General features: G+C 41.2%; 2 long non-coding RNA genes across 3 annotated transcripts; one reads left to right on the plus strand and one right to left on the minus strand.

Annotated features, from left to right (window-relative positions):
• Positions 1 to 1,975: 1,975 nt before the first annotated feature.
• Positions 1,976 to 16,858, minus strand: LOC125550647. The gene is made up of 6 exons (XR_007301733.1): positions 16,131 to 16,858; positions 15,570 to 15,647; positions 15,352 to 15,467; positions 14,915 to 15,088; positions 11,696 to 11,791; positions 1,976 to 2,366 (listed from the first exon to the last, which is right to left on the minus strand). It is a non-coding gene; the product is annotated as an uncharacterized LOC125550647 (long non-coding RNA).
• LOC125550646 lies at positions 10,268 to 15,357 on the plus strand. Of its 2 annotated transcripts, XR_007301732.1 has the most exons (4): positions 10,268 to 10,750; positions 10,838 to 11,565; positions 11,642 to 13,140; positions 14,854 to 15,357. It is a non-coding gene; the product is annotated as an uncharacterized LOC125550646 (long non-coding RNA). The 2 variants fall into 2 exon arrangements; XR_007301731.1 differs by having other exon boundaries at positions 10,274 to 10,750; positions 11,642 to 15,357.
• Positions 16,859 to 17,861: the final 1,003 nt, after the last annotated feature.

Below are 17,861 nucleotides of genomic sequence, written 5' to 3' on the forward strand. Positions count from 1 at the left end.
ATAAAGCATTATTTTCATGATCTACAAGCATATAAATTTTATTACTCTTCACATAAGCAAAATTCTTCTAATTCGGAATCGTGGGGGTATCATAAGAAACTCGAATACTATAAATTGTTTCCATATTAAAAGAGTAATGTTCAGAAAAAGGGATAGTCATAATCATGACAATTTTTATAGATGTAATCATCATTACTTTTTATAGCATAAGTATCATCACAATAATCATCATAAGTAACAACTTTGTTCTCATCATAATCAATTGAAACCTCTTCCAAGATAGTGGAATCATTACTAAATAAAGTCATGACCTCTCCAAATCCACTTTCATAATTATCACAATAAGATTCAACATCCTCCAAAATAGTGGGATCATTACTTTCGAAAATTGACACTCTTCCAAACCCATTTTCATCAATATAATCATCGTAAATAGAAGGCATTCTATCATCATAACAAATTTGCATATCAAAACTTGGGAGGCTAGAAATATCATCTTCATCAAACATAGCATCCCCAAGCTTATGGCTTTGCATATCATTAGCATCATGGATATCCAAGGAATTCATACTAACAACATTGCAATCATGCTCATCATGCAAAGACTTAGTGCCAAACATTCTAATGCATTCTTCTTCTAACACTTTGGCACAATTATCGGAACTCTTATTTTCATGAAAGATATTAAAAAGATGAAGCATATGAGGTACCCTCAATTTCATTTTTTGTAGTTTTCTTTTAGACTAAACTAGTGATAAAATAAGAAACAAAAATATTTGATTGCAAGATCTAAAGATATACCTTCAAGCGCTAACCTCCCCAACAACGGCGCCAGAAAAGAGCTTGATGTCTACTACACAACCTTCTTCTTATAGACGTTGTTGGGCCTCCAAGTGCAGATGTTTGTAGGACAGTAGCAAATTTCCCTCAAATGGATGACCTAAGGTTTATCAATCCGTAGGAGGCATAGGATGAAGATGGTCTCTCTCAAGCAACCCTGCAACCAAATAACAAAGAGTCTCTTGTGTCCCTAACACACCCAATACAATGATAAATTGTATAGGTGCACTAGTTCAACGAAGAGATGGTGATACAAGTGCAATATGGATGGTAGATATAGGTTTTTGTAATATGAAAATATATAAACAGCAAGGTAACTAATGATAAAAATGAGCGTAAACGGTATTGCAATGCTAGGAAACAAGGCCTAGGGTTCATACTTTCACTAGTGCAAATTCCCTCAACAATAATAATATAATTGGACATATAACTATCACTCAACATGCAACAAAGAGTCACTCCAAAGTCACTAATAGCGGAGAACAAACGAAGAGATTATGACAGGGTACGAAACCACCTCAAAGTTATCCTTTCTGATCGATCTATTCAAAAGTCCATAGTAAAATAATACGAAGCTATTCTTTCCGTTCAATCTATCCTAGAGTTCGTACTAGAATAACCTTAAGACACTAATCAACCAAAACCCTAATGTCACCTAGATACTCCAATGTCACCTCAAGTATCCGTGGGTATGATTATACGATATGCACCACACAATCTCAGATTCATCTATTCAACCAACACAAAGAATCTCAAAGAGTGCCCCAAAGTTTTTACCGGAGAGTCAAGACGAAAATGTGTGACAACCCTTATGCATAAGTTCACGAGCTCATGGAACTCGCAAGTTGATCACCAAAACATACATCAAGTGGATCACGTGATATCACATTGTTACCATAGATAAGCACATGCAAAATATACATCAAGTGTTCTCAAATCCTTAAAGACTCAATCCGATAAAATAACTTCAAAGGGAGAACTCAATTCATCACAAGAAAATAAAGGGGGAGAAACATCATAGGATCCAACTATAATAGCAAAGCTCGTGATACATTAAGATCATGCCACCTCAAGAACACGAGAGAGAGATCAAACACATAGCTACTGGTACATACCCTCAGCCCCGAGGGTGAACTACTCCCTCCTCGTCATGGAGTGCGCCGGGATGATGAAGATGGCCACCGGAGAGGGATTCCCCCCCTCCAGCAGGGTGCCGGACCGGGTCTAGATTGGTTTTCGGTGGCTACGGAGGCTTCTAGCGACGGAACTTCCGATGTATTCTGCTCTTTGATGTTTTTAGGGTATATGGACATATATAGGCGAAATAAGTCGGTCAGAGGAGCCATGTGGGGCCCATGAGGGTGGGGGCGCGCCCAGGGGTAGGGCGGGCCTCCCTGCCTCGTGGCTTCCTCGAAGCTTCCCTGGCGTCTACTCCAAGTCTCCTGGGTTGCTTCCGTTCCAAAAATAACTCTTTCGAAGATCTCATTCCATTTGGACTCCATTTGATATTCCTTTTCTTCGAAACACTGAAATAGGCAATAAAACAACATTTTAGGCTAGGCCTCCAGTTAATAGGTTAGTCCCAAAAATAATATAAAAGTGTATGATAAAGCCCATAAACATCCAAAACAGGTAATATAATAGCATGGAATAATAAAAAAATTATAGATACGTTGGAGACGTATCATCGATCCCAGTGACAGAAAGGGAAACGACACGTATTGTATTGTTGCCATTAAGGATAAAAATATGAGGTTTATATCATATTGCTTGAGTTTATCCCTCTACATCATGTCATCTTACCTAATGCGTTACCCTGTTCTTATGAACTTAATACTCTAAATGCATGCTGGATAGCGGTCGGTGTGTGGAGTAATAGTAGTAGATGCAGGCAGGAGTCGGTCTACTTGTCATGGAAGTGATGCCTATATACATGATCTTGCCTAGATATTCTCATAATTATTCGCTTTTCTATCAATTACTCGACAGTAATTTGTTCACCCATCGTAATACTTATGCTATCTTGAGAGAAGCCACTAGTGAAACCTATGGCCCCCGGGTCTATTTTCCATCATATAAGTTTTCAATCTATTTTATTTTACAATCTTTACTTTCAATATATATCATAAAAATACCAAAAATATTTATCTTATTATTATTATCTCTATCAGATCTCACTCTCGTAAGTGACCATGAAGGGCTTGACAACCCCTTTATCGCGTTGTTTGCGAGGTTTTTATTTGTTTGTGTAGGTACAAGGGACTTGCGTGTGGCCTCCTACTGGATTGATACCTTGGTTCTCAAAAACTGAGGAAAATACTTACGTTACTTTGCTGCATCACCCTTTCCTCTTCAAGGGAAAACCAACGCAGTGCTCAAGAGATAGCAAGAAGGATTTCTGGCACCGTTGCCGGGAAGATCTAAGCACAAGTCAAGACATACCAAGTACCCATCACAAACTCTTATCCCTCGCATTACATTATTTGCCATTTACCTCTCGTTTTCCTCTTCCCCTCTTCATCCTTGCCGTTTTATTCACCCTTCTTTTATTCGTCTTTTCATTTGCTTTGATGTCTTACTTGGCTCGTTTGCTCGTTTGGTTGGAATAGTTTATTATTTATTGCTAAACAGAGAACCTAAGATCTATGTATCCTCATCCGCTTGCTAATCTTTTTTAGAGATCCAATTATGATGAACCAATTGCTAGTGAGTTTTGTGCACTAAATTATCTTTATGAAGTTTTGCTTGAAATTTGTAAATCTGAAAATTGTGATGAAGTACTTTATGGAGTGATTCACGATGGATCTTTGAATAAAAAGCATGATTGCAATGATGATAGTATAAATTCTATTAATATCAATTGTGCTTATAATATGCAAAATCCTAAGCTTGGGGATGCTAGTTTTGCTATGTCTACTACTTGTTGCAATGATCATGATTGGGGTGATTCTTCTTATGATCTTGAAAATTTATTTAAGCCCCATGATGAATATGAGATTGATAATAATGTTTGTAATAATATTGAAAGTGGGTTTGGAAGAGTGTCGACTTTAGATCCCACATATTTGAAGATTGTTCAATCTTGTGAATCTTTTGATAAAAATGGGTTTGAAGAGGTCATGACTTTAGTTAATGGTAATCCCACTATTTTGGAAGAGTGTAAACTTCGCATGCATGTGGATCGTGTTGAAAATATTTTATGTGATAGCTATTTTGTTGAATTTGCTTATGATCCCACATGTAATTATTATGAGAGAGGAAAATATGATTGTAGAAATTTTCATGTTCCTAAATTACCTCTCGTTATGTTAAGATTGCTATCGTTTCTTTCCACTTCCTTGCATATACTAGTTTTTGCTTGCTATGATAATTTGTTTGCCTATAAGATTCCTATGCTTAGGAAGTATACTAGACTTAGATGTGTTTGTCACGTGTGTCATGATGCTCTTTTTGTGCTTCAATTCTTATCTTATACGTGAGCATCATTGAAATCTCAATGCCTAGTTAAAAGGCTTTAAAGAAAAACGCTTGTTGGGAAACAACCCAATATTTTTCCTTACTGTTATTAAATAAATAATTCATCTAGCCTCTATTTAGATGTGGTTTTATGCTTTTAATTAGTGTTTGTGCCAAGTAGAACCTTTGGGAAGACTTGGGGAAAGTCTTTGCGATCTTGCTGTAAAAAACAGAAACTTTAGCGCTCACGAGATTTGCTGCCATTTTTTACAGGAGAGTGCTATTTAGTTAATTCTTTTTGCAGTTGATTAATAGATAAATTCCTCACGTCCAACAATTTATTTTAGAATTTTTGAAGTTCTATAAGTATTCGAAACCTACAGATTACTACAGACTGTTCTGTTTTTGACAGATTCTGTTTTTCGTGTGTTGTTTGCTTATTTTGATGAACCTATGGCTAGTAATAAAGTTTATGAACCATAGAAAAGTTGGAATACAGTAGGTTTAACACCAATATAAATAAAGAATGGGTTAATTACAGTAACTTGAAGTAGTGGTTTGTTTTCTTTTACTAACGGAGCTCACGAGATTTTCTTTAAATTTTGCGTTGTGAAGTTTTCAAGTTTTGGATAAAGATTTGATGGATTATGGAACAAGGAGAGGCAAGAGCCTAAGCTTGGAGATGCCCAAGGCACCCCAAGGTAAAATCCAAGGATAACCAAAAGCCTAAGCTTGGGGATGCCCCGGAAGGCATCCCCTCTTTCTCTTCGTCCATCAGTAACTTTACTTGAAGCTATATTTTTATTCACCACATGATATGTGTTTTGCTTGGAGCATCTTGTATGATTTGAGTCTTTGATTTTTAGTTTAATACAATCATCCTTGCTGCACACACCTTTTGGGAGACACACATGAATTAGAATTTATTAGAATACTCTATGTGCTTCACTTATACCTTTTGAGCAAGATAATTTTGCTCTAGTGCTTCGCTTATATCTTTTAGAGCACGGTGGTGATTTTATTTTATAGAAATTATTGATCTCTCATGCTTCAATTATATTATTTTGAGAGTTCCTTGGAACAGCATGGTGATATGCTTTGGTTATGAATTTAGTCCTAATATGATAGGCATCCAAGATCGGTATAATAAAAACTTTCATAAAAAATGCATTGAGTACTAGGAGAAGTTTGATACTTGACAATTGTTTTGAGATATAAAGGTGGTAATATTAGAGTGTGCTAGTTGATTAGTTATGAATTTAAGAAATACTTGCGTTAAAGTTTGCAAGTCCCGTAGCATGCATGTATGGTGACAGTTGTGTAACAGATTTGAAACATGAGGTGTTATTTGATTGTCTTCCTTATGAGTGGCGGTCGGGGACGAGCGATGGTCTTTTCCTATCAATCTATCCCCCTAGGAGCATGCACGTAATGTTTGGTTTTTGATGACTTGTAGGTTTTTGCAATAAGTATGTGAATTTTTTATGACTAATGTTGAATCCATGGATTATACGCACTCTCATCCTTTCATCATTGCTAACCTCTTCGGTACCGTGCATTGCCCTTTCTCACCTTGAGAGTTGGTGTAAACTTCGTCGGTGCATCCAAACCCCGTGATATGATACGTTCTGTCACACATAAACCTCCTTATATTTTCCTCAAAACAGCCACCATACCTACCTATTATGGCATTTTCATAGCCATTCCGAAATATATTGCCATGCAACTTTTCACCGTTCCATTTATTGTGACACATATCATCATTGTCATATTGCCTTGCATGATCATGTAGTTGACATCGTATTTGTGGCAAAGCCACCGTTCATAATTTTTTCATACATGTCACTCTTGATTCATTGCCCTTCCCGGTACACCGCTGGAGGCATTCATATAGAGTCATACTTTGTTCTAGTATTGAGTTGTAAATAAATAGAAGTGTGATGATCATCATTAATAGAGCATTGTCCCAAATAAAAAAAGAGAAAGGCCAAAAAAAGGAAGGCCCCCCAAAAAATAAAAAATAAAACAGGGCAATGCTACTATCTTTTTTTCCACACTTGTGCTTCAAAGTAGCACCATGATCTTTATGATAGAGAGTCTTTTGTTTTGTCACTTTCATATACTAATGGGAATTTTTCATTATAGAACTTGGCTTGAATATTTCAACAATGGGCTTCCTTAAATGCCCTAGGTCTTCGTGAGCAAGCAAGTTGGATGCATACCCACTTAGTTTCTTTTGTTGAGCTTTCATACATTTATACCTCTAGTGCATCTGTTGCATGGCAATCCCTACTCCTTGCACTGACATCAATTGATGGGCATCTCCCTAGTGTTAAGGCATATCTCTCTCGATGTAGTTTTGATGATTGATGACAACATGTTTGCGGACTAATCGTGTGCTTTGAGCATTTCAGAGATTCATCCTTTGGCACGAGACGATTTCTTTCCCCTCGGAGTGTTATTCAAGACGGTGTAGCTCTTTCGTTTCTTGTTTGGTGGACTAGTTTCGTAGGAGTCACCGTACTATTAAGAGGGGGTCCGATTTGGTAAGGCTTGGGTGAAATCAACACGTACACATCCTTTCCTCACCCTCTGTGCCATTCCGCTTCAATGGAGTGCTCTTTCCCCTTTCAGTGTGCTGCTTTGGGTCCAAGCGGTAGTACCGCTTGTGGGTCTCAGCCGCAGTATCGCTGTGGTACCGGGCCCCTACCGCGTCGACTCGAGGGGGTCGCCTCTCGTGTCGGGTTGTGCAGCAGTTGCAGCGGTAGTAGAAGCAGTAGTACCGCACCGGTCTTAGTTCCTGCGCCGCACGGTAGTACCGCGAGGAGGAGCGGTAGTACTGCTGGGTCCATCGGTAGTACCGCTGCCCCCTGCGGTAGTACCGCCCTCTGCGGGGCTGTTTTGGGGGTAACGGTTGGATGGGTTCCCCTTGTATAAAAGGGGTCCTCTTCTTCTTCGTTGACTTACCTCTTCCCCCGAAAGCTCCATTAATGCTCCAAGCTCCATTTTCGCTCGATCTCTCTCCTTAGCCAATCAAACTTGTTGATTTGTTCGGGATTGGTTGAGAAGGCCTCGATCTACACTTCCACCAAGATAAATTTGATTCCCCCACTAATCCCTAGCGGATCTTGTTACTCTTGGGTGTTTGAGCACCCTAGACGGTTGAGGTCACCATGGAGCCATTGTCCATTGTGGTGAAGCTTCGTGGTGTTGTTGGGAGCGTCCGATTAAGTTGTGGAGATTGCCCCAACCTTGTTTGTAAAGGTCCGGTCGCCGCCTCCAAGGGCACCAATAGTGGAATCACGGCATCTCGCATTGTGTGAGGGCGTGAGGAAAATACGGTGGCCCTAGTGGCTTCTTGGGGAGCATTGTGCCTCCACACCGCTTCAACGGAGACGTACTTCCCCTCAAAAGGAAAGAACTTCGGTAACACATCCTCGTCTTCACCGGCTCCACTCTTGGTTATCTCGTACATTTACTTGTGCAAGCTTATTAGTGTTACTTCCCTTGCTTGCTTATGTGCTTGTTGTTGTTGCATCATATAGGTTGCTCACCTAGTTGCACATCTAGACAACCTACTTTAATGCAAAGTTTAATTTGGTAAAAAAAAGTTAAAAATTGTTAGTTGCCTATTCACCCCCCTCTAGTCAATCATATCGATCCTTTCAATTGGTATCAGAGCCTCGTCTCTTTACTAAGGACTTTCCGTCCGAAAAGTATGGTTGACACCGTAGACGGTGTGAAGGAGCACTTCGGTGTGAATCCGATCTCGTCTACGGGCGATGGGGGAACCTCGGTCTCTCGTGAAGAATTCAATGTAGCCTTGGAGACATTGAAAACCTCCATGACAGCCGAGGTTAAAAGCATGTTTACTAAATTCATTGAAGGGCTTAAACTATCCACCATACCGTTGAAAGTGGGTGATCTCACTGACAAGGTGACGGATGCTAACTCCGACAAAGGGAAAGCTAGTAGTGAAAAGGCTCCTTCTTCTAGTGGTAAAAATGGCACCGGTATCTTTGCCCATGTGGAACCACCACTTGTTTATGGTGGACTGATTCCTTCCAGTCATTTGAATCATGTCGGTCCTCCCCCTAAAATTGTGAAAATGAGGACTTTGATTCTTGGGTTTATCACTTTAAGAGCCATTTAAATCATGTGAATACTAATATTTGGAGAATCATTGAAGAAGGTTTCTATCCGCATGACCCAAGCAACTTCACCCCTCGAGAAGCCGCAGATAATCAATTCAATGAGAATGCTCTCTTCATCATCCAAGATGCAGTTTCACCCGAAGATCTACCTCATCTTCGACCCTTCGTCTTAGCCAAAGATGCATGACTTTGTGTTGTCTCTCTCTATCGGGAAAGCGCAAGCATTCAACGCTCCAACTATGAAGTAGTGCAAGATGAAGCCGATGAGTTTGCAATGAAAGAAGATGAAGAATCTCGTGAGCTTTATCGGAAAGTAACTAAACTCGCGGTCTCACTTCGAGGTCATGGGAGCAAGGACACGGATGACAATTGGATCAAGCGCAAATTCCTCAAGGCAATGATGTCGTACCACAAAACCATGTCCTCCTTCATTCGTCAAAGGCCGGACTTCAACACTTTGTCCTCAAGTAAAGTGTTGGATGAGTTTGTGGCTATGAACATCTTGGATAAGACCGCCGACAATGCGGTGCTTCGCTCTCAAAGGGCAAAGAAGCCCAACCTTACATTGAAGGCCAAGGTTTGTGTTGAAGAAGAAGAAGAAGAGGAAAGCAACCCCGAAGATACAAAGTATGCCTATCATGAACACATGTCACTTGCTTCAAGGCAATTTTGGAGCAAGAAAAACTCAAGGCCAAACTTCAACAAGAACAACTCAAGTGGTACGAAGAGCAAGCAACATGTGAGGACTTGCTATAATTGTGGCAATGTGAGCCATTTTATTACGGAGTGCCCGTATGAGAAGAGGGAAGACGATGGTGGAAAGATCATCCGGAAGGACAAAGCCAAGTCTTTTCCAAACAAGAGCAACTTCACCAAGAAGACCCCTCACAAGGCATTGGTGGTTCAAGAAGAGTACCATGAGGATGATGATGATGATGAAGATGGTGAGTCAGTTTCCATGGCCTCTGTTGCCATTGCAAAAGCTCCACGGGTGTCTCTCTTCGACTCACCCAATGAGAACATCACCGCCAAGTGCCTCATGGCTAAAGCCACCAATAAGGTAACCCCAACATCAAAACTACCATCATTAATAATTCTTCCTTGACGGATTGCATTGATGAATATGAGGGATCTAATGTGGAGGAAAATGAGTTTGAGTCCTTTATGGGTAAACTCAAGGGTAAATCCAAGAAGCATTTCGTTGCTCTTTTAGAACAACTTGGTGAAGCCAATGACATGATCGAGGCTCACGAAGATACTATCTCCAAGATGGAGGGGCATAGTCGCGACAATGCCGATGAGATTTCGGATCTTTCCAATGCTCTTGAGGAAGAGCGTGGTCTTCGTTTGGCTCTTGAGGAGTTACACAACGTTGATCACGCTAAGTTAAAGAAAGATCTTGATCATGCTCTCGTTGTTTCTCGTGTGCTAGCACTCATGGGCTTTGCCACTTTCTTTGCTATTGATACCGTGGCCCTCTTGTGGAGTAAGACTCTTAAAGTAGCCTTTGTTGGGCATGTCGAGAACGGTCTCTATGTGATTAATTTTTCGGAACGACCCACTAAGACCGCAACATGCCTAATGGCTAAAGTTGACGTGGGATGGTTTTGACATCGCCGTCTAGCCCACATCAATATGAGATCTTTGCAAGTCTTCTCAAGGGGGACCATGTCCGTGGACTAACAAATGTTAGTTTTGCTAAAGATCGTGCTTGCAGTGCTTGCATCGAAGGAAAGCTACATGAGAAGGCTCACCCTCCCACGACTATCATCTACTCAAAGAGGCCTTTGGAGCTCCTTCATTTGAATCTCTTTGGGCCTCCATCCTTTGATAGTCTTGAGGGTAGAAAGTATTGCTTGGTGATTGTGGATGACTATTCAAGATACACTTGGGTATTGAACATATAAATCACGCTAGGCAACCAATCCTCTCCGTCCTCGAGCCCCACGCCACTCTTCATCCCTCTCCACGCTGTCCCACCTCCCCTACTCCTCCTCACGGCCTCTCGCGCCGCTGCCTTCTCTCCTGGGCCTCCCCGACGCTCGAGGTGCAGCAAAGGGGACGCCACTATGTTCTCAATCCAGCTAGATCGGGATCGGGCGCAGGTCGCCGGCATCCGACGCCCCGCGCCGTGATTTGGGATCAGGCGCCGATCTCCATAAGGAGATTAGGAGCAGCTGCTGCAGGGAGGGTAGGCAGCAGAGGAGCACGTCCAGGTCGAGCCCCCACCCCGGCGGGTGCCTGCAGAGGAGGAGAGGCCGAGGATGGCTCCCAGTACATGGAGGAGACGCCCAACACAGGTGAGCTCTTTCTTCACGGTTTGCATATATTGGCATGGTAACCTGACCTCATCCCCTAATTCATGGCTTCCTATTTTTTTTATGCAGGTAGGGGAGGAGGCTGTCCCCGGAGAGGCAACATGGTGGTTGCACCGGTGCCTCTCCCATCTATGCATCTACCGAGGATGGATGGCACCATGTGGGTCAGGAGGCCGTCATCACCCTTGTAGGCATGATTCATCGCCTCTGTCGCCCCCACATGACACGACTCATTGGTCACTGTTGGGCTACTGCCGTAGTCCTGCTACTTGATGGAGTCTTCCTCCTTTGGCTACGTCTTCCTTCTCTGGCAACGCCTCTCTCGACCCCAGAGGTTCATGGTTTTACATTCAAAAATAAATATGCACCTAAGAGAAGCTAGAGGAGTATTGTTAATATCTGGAATCTAATTTAATTGTGGTTCTATACTGCTGTCATAACTAAGGATTGATTGGTATAGAAAATATATGTGACCCTCTGTCCTCAGGTCCTTCACCATCCACAAATAATCAGGTTCGACTACCTGCTTGGTCAGTTGTCTCTCTGTAGTAAACAAATTTTGCAATTGAACACGCTAATTTTACAACTAATAGTCCATCAACTTTAATCATGTGCATTTAGAAACTGCACAATACCCCACCGTTGGTCGAGGTCCCTTATAGGACAATACTTGATTTTTTTTCCTAAACAATCTGGGGCTACCACAAGCTAAGTACCATCGCAGGATATGTGAGGGACAAACAACAGCAAGGAGAGCATTGTTTGCCACAAGACGCACCAACAACCACACCATTGAGGTCTTGTTTGCTACTATGACTACTTTCACCTTAACAACGAATAGCAATCTAATTCAAGGTGTCGTTCAAAATGCAGGTAAGCAACTGAGGACATGAGAAGGGCCTTCACACCGATCTCAGAAAAACAAACCTTTTGAAGCCAATGAAGAAGCTACCAACCATCTTTTGTTCCCAAACAATCTTTTCTTCTCCCCACCTTAGCGTGTTCTATGTTTCATTGATGTTCCTGTAACAAAACAGAGTTGGTATCAGACATGTATTTCCTATATTTATGATGATCTTCCTTATGTATATAAAATTATATTCTATATAGGTCCTCAATCAAATGTTATATAGGAGAAATGCTATAAAGACAGGCATGTTTTCCCAAATAACTACTGCTCTTATGCAGGGTGTCCTAGCGCATGTCGTCTCGGTGGAATAGCAGGGGCGGCAGGGTCACCACAGCGGGGTGGACAACAAGAGAGGGTGAGGAGGTTGGCAGTGGGTGAGAAGGAGCAGCAAAGTCGGACGTGGCAGGAAGGAGCACTGAGGTCACAGTGGAGGATAGGCCAGCGATGGGTGCAAGGAGCTACGTCAGCAAAGCTACTCCGCCGCGATGGGGTGGAGCTACGAGGCGGGGGAGGCGTCCAATGACAGATATCAAAAAGCATGTCGTTGCAGCAGGGTAAGATAAACAAGAAGTGCATTGAAGGTAGAGAAAGAATTTCTAATGTTCTGGAGTACACCAGTTGATGAGAGCTTTTTGAAACTGTTGTAAGTTTATAGTTTGAAATGATTGAATTCGTATTGTTCTCTGTGAGATTATTGATTCATGTTACATGACCATGTTCTGATTAGCTATATTTGATGCTCTACCCTTTTGACTGATGGTAGTTTGAAGGATGAGGTTTGTGCTAATGCTTTAGCAACTCATAGTATGTTGTAGTTATTTGTTCAGGAATATCAGCAAGTTGAACGATGAATAGTTTTCTAATGAAGAAAAAATTCACGATATTGTTGCATTACTTATGAATGCAATTGATTTTCATAACCAGAGGAAGGCAAGTGCTACATCGTCAAATATTGATACTTCCTTTTCATGCCAGATCAGAGTCTTGATGCCTTGTTGAACTATATGTATACCATTTTCTAATATCTGACAGTTATATTGGTTGCACTAGCTTTTGGCATATAATTTGAAGGGTATTCTTCCCATATGATCAGTTCTGCGGTCTGCACTCATTTTTACTGCCATGAATGGTGTAAGTCTCCCTCTCTCTCACACACACATGCACTGTGTGCGCGTGTGTCATTCCCTCTCAGATTTGAAGGTAAGTTATTATTTCGTGTTATCAATCATGGGGATTTTATGATTTCTATTTATTTCCGTGGTGGAAAATTAAAATCTGACAAGGAGGTCGCTATCCATCTACTTCCATAATGTCGAACCTCCAACTGATTTTTCTTTTCCAATAGGATATGCATTTGATCCAGTCCATGTCTTGGCCTCTTTTTGATGTGTGTTTACCCATGTTCTTCTTGCAGGTATTGTTCAATCCGCCAGTAGCTAGCGGATGTCGTGTTGTGATTAAGGTTTGCCACCTTCCTCTACTAAATCGTTTGTTTTATGGGCCATTCTTAGAATACTATGTGCTTACTCTGTTTGGCTAAAACATGGTGAATCTGATGCTTACCAACATTATTTGTGTTGCACATTTACAACAATAACTGTCAGACAAGAGAATTGCTCACCAATCCTTAGGTTCAGAAGCATGTGTACAGATTTTTTGTTAGGCATCAACTTTTGTTTGCTTCAAATTAGAACTTGGGCCTTGCCTTCACCAAGTGTCTCTAATGCTTACCAATATTCAAAATATAGAGATCAACACTGAAGCATTAGGCATTGGTATGTCAACTAAATTGGTTCAGAATATAATTCTTACCCAACATTCTTGGACATAGTGGGCCGTATTATTGACCCAGTTGTCGACTTTTGACTAGGTGGATGTGTCGAGATAGAAATGTTTTGCATTTATGGTGGCAAAGCTGGTTAGCATCTAGATAAATGTCAAGAGAAAATGATAGTAAAAGGTCTTAAGGCTACACCTTGAGATATGCATCCATTGTGTTTCTTATACCAGTCCATTATATAATGTTTTATTAATTTCTTTGTATGGACTACAACTTTTGAATAGCATCTCCCAATTCATTACCTTCCGGTTTTTGAATATCTATTGACGCCAACAGTCTAGCATTCTTCAAAAACTTACAATGATCTGTAGTTCGTCTATAAATTAAATGGGGAATATTTATTATTATTTCAGAACTGTAAGACTTTTTTTCTTGGAATATATGGATTAACCTAAGACTGGATATAAGATTTTGTTTCTCTTCTTTAAGAAGTGCCATGTATTACTTGTTTTCTGAAATAATTCCTTTTGTTTTCGCTTTTCACTAGACATTCATTGCTATTTATGCTTCTTTAGCAATGGGATCAGTCGTTTTGTGCTGCCTTTTAGCTAGATGCTGATCACTATTGGTCTCTTCAGTAGTGAGATGGAGATCATAGATGCATCCTTGGTTTCCGTCCTCTTGATATCGTTGTTAAACTATTGTTCAATATTTTATCTTTGAGGGGTCTATTGTTACTTTGGCTTGGCTCTAATTATATGTGATACGATTTGTTTCTTTTGCTGGGCCCTAATTCTTACCTACCTTTTCCCTTGGGTTTATTCTCTGATATGAACATCTTATGTATTCACCTATTTGTGTAGAATTGTGATCTGTTAGCCAGGGTACTTTTGTAATTATTACAGTTTTACAAATAGGAGAAGGGGATAAGAGTTGTTGAAGAAAATACACTGTATTACCACTCTTAATTAATTAAGTGAGAATATAGAACTGAACAGTAACTCCTTAAGTACAATTTTGTTTGGGTAATTTGCATCGCTAGAAGGATGCGACTCAGATCATATACTTTTCATATTACATGGTTAGAGCCTTATGTATAAAATATTGTGCTTTCAACATCTATTCATGGCATTGTGTGCATTCTATCTGTGTGTACTTTTGATTATTATAGGACTAATATTTTCAGAAAATTATGTATATATGGTCATGTCAGGACAAAATATTTGTTGCTGGCCATGAACAACGGATGGGTGATGGGGACTGGTCTCATAAAACTGATAAATGTGAACCTGTTCGTTGTTTGGACATTACACCACCATAATTCAATAGTATGGTAAGATTCACAAGGCAATATAAATAGGCATATATGCTTAGTTTATGTATTTGCTGATTCAGGTGCCCGCCATCAATGAAGACAAAGAATACCAGGTAGCAAACGAACAGAAATGATCCTGACCTTTGAGGGCAAAATATATTCTACAAAGAATCTTTATCAGCAAAGGGCAAAGAAGATTGTCAATGTCAGCCACCAGTTATTTTGTTCAGTAGGTGTTCCCTTCCAATGAGGCTCCAGCCTGAGCAAGGGCATGGTAGCAGATATTGATCAGTTGGTTGATTTTGTGCGCCCATCCTGTAATTCAACGTAAAGCTTCAGAAAGTGTGTTCAATGTCCTCTCCATTTCAAACAAACCATCAGCTGGTTCTTTAATACGATTATTACTTTTATCATACTGTAGAATTCGTTTCTCGGTTATCTAAAACTTATAGCTATTAAAGAAAGCCCTTGGTTTGTATTTGGTACTTGTGCCATTTGGTGGAACTGTATGAGAAAATAGTGAGAGAATGTTGGTAGAAATTACGAGTGATGTAATTACATAGAGAGAAAGTACTCACATGTCACATCATATTCCCCCATGCTCCTCTTCAACTGCAACAACTGTTGAAGTTACTTTTAGTTCAAGCATTTTTTTATGATGTCAACAATGTCAGTTGATGCAGCAGGCGCCACCCTAAGAAATCGAGATCAGCTAATACGTTAGTTTGTGACGACATTCAAGTTCTTGAAACAAATAAGATGAGAATTTATTTAAACATGATAGGATATTACTTACTTTAAATTCTCTGATATAATGGTCGACATTGATGGCCTAAATATCTGCTCACGAGTGTTTCAACAAAATTGTTATGAGCTGCAAAGTAAATGGATAGAGCATTAAACCAGGCAAACTGCAAAAGCAAAATCTTCAGGCAGTAAATTTTATCAGGCAAGCAGTTGAAATAAGTAAGTCATAAGAGATTTCAAGCAAGATACAGACTTTCCCCAATGCTTCTCAACAACAACACCCATTGCTTTTCGTTTCTTGGCTGCCCTTTCCCATGGGTGCCATAGCATCATATAGGATGTCCATAAATCCTACACCTAACGGCCAAACCCAGTGAAACTGGAAGCCACCCTGACCCTAGCTAACTAGAATGTGTATCTATCATCATGAATCTCTGCGAGAAGCAATCCAGACGGCCACACACATGATTTGGAAGAAAGAAATTCAGTCAATAGCAGAACAAGTAGACCAAGAAACTCTACATCCTAGCACCACAAGGCACAGGAACATTCACAACAAGCACAGACAGCAGATACAACATGTATAAAAAGTAAAGGGAGAGGAACAAACCAGATCCACCAGAAGGAGTTAGGGAATATAGCCACCGAGCGAAGCCGAAGAAGCGCGGCCCTGAACCAAAGCATGTCGCTGAAGATGGCTGCCACAGCATAACTACGCTTCAAAGTGACACCACTGAGCCTGCTCCGTCGGCAGGTACACGAACCAGTCGTGGTCAGCACCGCACACAAGCAGCATGTGGCGATAGCAAGCGGCGGCCGGGCTCCTCCAATGGAAGTGACAAATGAAGATGCGCTCCTCATCTGACTGCAGCACCACTCACAGTGGCGTACCTCCTCCAATGACAGCAACGAATGGCGTGCCGTATCCACAATGCCCCCAAATTGCTTCCACTGACCTCTCCAAGCCGTCCCCAAATTGTCTGCCCCTCTGTACAGAGCTGCCATGCCGCGTCGCTGCACACACCATGTTGGTCCAGATGGAGAACGCTCCTTCCTCTGACCAACAAGGCAACAACCAGCCAGCAGCGGCGGCGGCGACCGCTCGGACGGACAAGACGCACACTCTCGCACCCACCGGCCCCGCCGCAGCAAACCCGGGGCCGGTGGCGGCGACCGCTTGGTTGGCTCGGACGGACAAGCCCGGTGCAAACCAAATCCCTTCCCAATAGACCCCTTCTCCTCTGTAGACAACATTGTTCAGGCAATGGGGCGACACGTGCTGGGCGCCTTCCTCCACGCCGCCACGCCGCCTTGACGAGGAGAAACATCGACCACCCACTTCACACTGACCGACATCCAGCGCCCATCACACCCACCGCTGAAAGAAAGGGCCAACAAAATGGGCCAACTCACTTGGGAGGTTCAAAAACAAAACTTGGGCCGCGCTTGGATCCTCGTTTTCAAGCGATTTACACGCGTAACATATAAACAAAAAAAACCAAAAAATAAAACGGCTGCATTTCATTCACCCGATTGGCTATTAGTCATTTTTGCATGTAGGAGTATTTTTTCACTTTTATTTTCCGGTTACACCGGTAAACCAAGGGTATTCCACCGGTTTTGAACGAGTTTGTAGCGACCAGACCTCAAACGGTCCAATCTCTGTGCTCAGGTGTCATCTCTGGACCAGTAATGCTAACACCACACAGTACTTGAAGGATTTATAATAGAGTAGCAATCACACACTTACTACATCGAGTGTCTTAAAAGAAAACTTATTACAATAAATATGGCTTAAGGCCATCTAATAACGATAACAGCGGAAGGCTTGGAAGATAAGTGAGTCCATCAACTCCAACGGCATCATTGAGTATAGGACCACGACCTAAATACTCCTTAATCGTTGTCTGAAAAGTCTGCAACATTAACGTTGCAGCCCGAAACGGATCAGCACATGGAATATGCTGGCAAAATAACACATAGAGAGTAATGGAATGAAACAGCTATACTATATGCATATTTGGCTGGTGGAAAGCTCTATGATTACAGTTTTGCGTAAAGCCAATTTTTCCCTACTGCAAAGGAATAGATTTATTTAACTATCATGGTGGTTGTTAAACATTGAGAATGGTTGACAGCATTCTCAATCCCAATTAAGCATCATCATTAAACAAAACCCAACGAATTAAATTTTAGAGTAACATGGTGAGATTCAGATGATAATCCATGTACTAGATACTCAAGATATCTATAACCGGGGACATGACTAACCATGATTAGTTTATACACTCTGCAGAGGTTTGCGCATTTTTCCCCACAAGACTCGATCTCCTCCTTTGGA

Source organism: Triticum urartu, chromosome 4 (genome assembly GCF_003073215.2).
Source record: "Triticum urartu cultivar G1812 chromosome 4, Tu2.1, whole genome shotgun sequence".
NCBI classification, from domain to species: Eukaryota; Viridiplantae; Streptophyta; class Magnoliopsida; order Poales; family Poaceae; genus Triticum; species Triticum urartu.